Genomic DNA, 3,992 nt, shown 5'->3' with positions numbered 1-3,992 from the left:
GTAAAATGGTTCGCTTGAACCAAGTCGTTTCTCTATTGGAATTTTTATGTCTCACTCAAAATCAATCGCACCGGTCGATGTCAACGCGACGTACAGCCCGTACACAATGCTCGAGAAGTGTTGCGAACGAAGGAACAAAAAATATCTAGTCGATTCGATATTCCAATTGTCACACGGACTTTTCAATGGAAATTATTCTAATGAGAGGAAACCAAACTAATCGACCAAATCAAAATAGAGGTTAACTATTTTCGCATACACAAACACAGAGACATGTGCACGCATGCAAATGCCCAGCTGACATAAGATACCCAACAACAGATTCGCGAAATTTTTATTTTTCGTTTGTTTTTCTGCACGTAACACAAATTATTTCATGAACCAATATCTTTGCTTTGTTTTTGTTATTGTTGAGCCGAAAAAAACGAATATTTGCAGTGCCAAAGTCATACAAAGTGCCGAATGAAATCGATTCCAAGTGTGTGATATCGATATATATATATATATATATACTTCATCTCGGTGTGTTGTTATTGTCCGTTGAATGTCTGTCCGTACGTAACCGTCCGTGCCCGTCCGTGGAGTTAAGTCCCTGAGCCGAGAACGTCAGTATGTTTGTGTTCGTATGTTCGCGAGCATTCCTAGCTAATTTATGCAATGGTTTATGGTCGCAATAGCAATAAATGTGGCAATGACAGCTTTGCTTCTATACGTATTTACGTAAAATGTTTATTTATTTACTTAATATGCCGTTCCAATTTTGGATTCGCATTGAAATCCGAAAAAAACACAGATAGACGCAGTTCTCCCCCTCTTTCGATGTTCGAAAAAACATATCTCTGGTGAAACAGAAAAAATGCGGAATTTTTCGATGGAATTTGCATTTCAAACTTTCATTACCTTGTTTATTACGTTGAATTCATAATTGCGCTGAACGCGTTTGTCTTTACTTTCGTTAGCTCTCACGGCAATAGTGATTTGTCTACTAAAGCAAGCTTGAACGTGTCTGTATCAGAGTTTTTTTTTGTAACCAGCTGATGTGAATTTTTAACGTGCTGCACTTTCCTAATTTTCAATCGGTTGAACATGCGACACATTGGTTCACTGCTTTTACTTAAAAAAGTTTATCGCGTCATTTGCGGCTGACCGACGATCGCATGACAAGCGCAAAAGATCACTTACTTTTTTCATACGTGGATCGCTGTCAATCACTTGACAACCGAATTGTTCGTTTACATCGTTTGGATTTATCATACCACACAAACACGCACGCATGTTCATGCACACAGAATGGAAATAAATAGACAAACAAAATAAAATTCTAGGGGAATATCACGAAAAAATATAGTTGTAGTGTTGAACATTTTATTCAATTGATTATAAAAGAACTTTTCGGACGGACGGACGGACAAAAACGACTTTTTTCATTTTTGGTCCGTGTCCGTTGACAGCTTTACTCATATAGAACTGCTATACTCCTCTGCTTTATGCGGATCTTCATTCGGCCAAAAAAATATAAGAAGAAGTAGTATAGCCGAAATGCAGGCACAAACATGTTTTTTTACTCTGCTTGTTTGCTATGAGTTTTTGAGCGCACATTGAATGGACAGTCATTTGAGAAGTTGCGAATTGTTCGTTGTCCGTTCGTGTGCGTCTTACGATATTGTGATGCATTGCGCTACTCACAGGATTCACTCTGTGCGATTCTAAGCCCGTGATTATATTTATGTTATAATAATTTGGTGCAAAACTTCATAGCAATCTAAGACCATTTTTTTCCACTTTCAAATTTTTTCCGTCGTTTCGTCATAGGTGGCCATGCCCAGTTATGGAATATCGATTTATTGAAGGGATTCGCGGCGGTCAATTACTTCATGTTCTCTGCGAAGACATGTTGTATGTGTTCAAAGTGGAAAGAAACGGGATGAGGGAATATGTGTGCTACCAAACTATTTTGTGTACGCCGAAGAAAAATAAAACTGGCAACGTTGATCGCCTCAAATGTAATGCACGGGTTTGGATTCGCCTTGATGGTACATTGGAAAGGATGAACGTACAGCACACACACCATCAGGACCATAATATGATCGCTAGGGATATGAATAATCGGGAGAATATGAAGAAGCAAGCTAGAAGTTTGCGAGAAAATCACCCAGAAGATGCCCATAAGATTCCCGTTCGTCATATATTCCAGCGTCAGATCGCCAAGTAATTTTTCAATTGTTTTTTTCTCTTAAAAGCGTCAAACGGATAAGAATGTCTGTCCGTTCGTCCGTCTATGTGCTCGTTCGTCTATTCGTTCGATTCATTTTATTCTCACATGTTTAGTATTTTTCCTTATCTCCAGCCTCCTCTATTAAATTCAGTCAGAACAAAGAATATGATTTGAAGGTGCCAAACGGAAAAAAAAACAGCAAACTAAACGAACAAATGATGTCCGTTTTATCTAAATGTATGAATACATATAACAAATTGTGAATCACGAGGACTTCTTTCAAGTGAGATATATTTGTTCATTTTTTTTTATTTTTCCATCGAAATTTGCCTAACAGAAAAAAAATTTCAATCGCGCAGACGGATTTTATTCTACCTAGATTGGACGCTTTTAAACCATCTCAATTTCGCCAAGTATAGAGATGTCAATCGAACAAATTTCGAACAAATTTTTTTTTCGAATTTCAGCCTGAAATTTTTTTTGGGTACGTTTCGAAAGATTTTGAACAAATTTTTTTTTCGAACGAACAAGTTCGAACAAATGTTCGTGTTCGAAAAAAAATTTTGTTCGAAATTTATTCGATTGACACCTCTAGCCAAGTATTCCGGTCTGATCGGGTCTTGATTTCTTTTTCCTTGTGGTGCTGAAGCGACATCTCACTGCGACAACGTAAACTACATACTCACAACAGAAAAAAGTGGCATAAGTTAAAAAGAAGAAGAAGTGCACGGTGTATACTGTAGTTAACGTTGTCGCAGTGAGACATCACTAGCAGCAGTCATTTGACGGCTTTAATGTAATCGAGGCTTGGGTCTGATATATTGAATATATGTATTTTGAAGAAATGGCGGCAGAAACACAAATCTGAATTTTCATCGAATGAAAAAGACTCTTGAACGCTGCAAAAATAAAGCATATCCAAAAACCGTTCGTTCCCTCGAAGAAATTCGTGATGAGTTCCAAAAACCTAAGATTATGGAGGATTATGGCTATAATCTTGAACAAGATGAAAAATTCTACGTTGGAACGGAGATAGCTACCAACTATGGATACGTCGTCTTCAAATCCCAATATGTTATTGATTTCATTAAGGAATCTATTCCAGCTGAATCTCGACATTATGTAATAGATGGAACCTTCGATTCTCTGCCGAAAGAGTTTTACCAGCTGATTATTATCGTGATCGAATATCAAAATGAGGTTAGTTACACTTCATTCCGTTCATTCGTTATCGTCGATCTTCCATCATTCTTTATGGAGAACAAATTCCCCGCTACCGTCCGCACGGGACCGTCCGTACGGGACCGCTCGAGAAAAATAAACAATATAGACCTATTTTAGGTTGAAAACCCCCTTTACCTCTGAAACCAATTGCATTTTTGTTGATTCCTAGTAAAAATTTGACTGTGGTAGAAACTAGAGCTGCCCACGAACCGAACTCGAACAGTTTGAGTTCGAATTTTCCTCAATTTTTGTGTTCGTGTTCGTTCTCAACGAAGCAGCGGACTTGTCGGCACACTCGTGGATTTAGCATTTCACTTGCTTTGGCGATCCGTGAGTTGCCGAAGCATCATATATGCAGTGCACTCGATATTTAACGTGAAAACCTATATTCCGTACATCGAAGTTGGCCGAGGTATGATTTCGTTTGCGCGTCGCATAAGCAATTCACTTGCGATATAACGTGAATCCCTATATACTATATATCGCAAGTGAATTGCTTACGCGCTACGCGCAAACGAAATCATACCTCGGCCAACTTCGATGTACGGAATAT

This window comes from Sitodiplosis mosellana, unplaced genomic scaffold, assembly GCF_009176505.1.
Source record: "Sitodiplosis mosellana isolate CC-2019 unplaced genomic scaffold, AAFC_SMos_1.0 Smas_scaffold_3971, whole genome shotgun sequence".
NCBI classification, from domain to species: Eukaryota; Metazoa; Arthropoda; class Insecta; order Diptera; family Cecidomyiidae; genus Sitodiplosis; species Sitodiplosis mosellana.
This window is presented reverse-complemented; position numbering follows the sequence as displayed.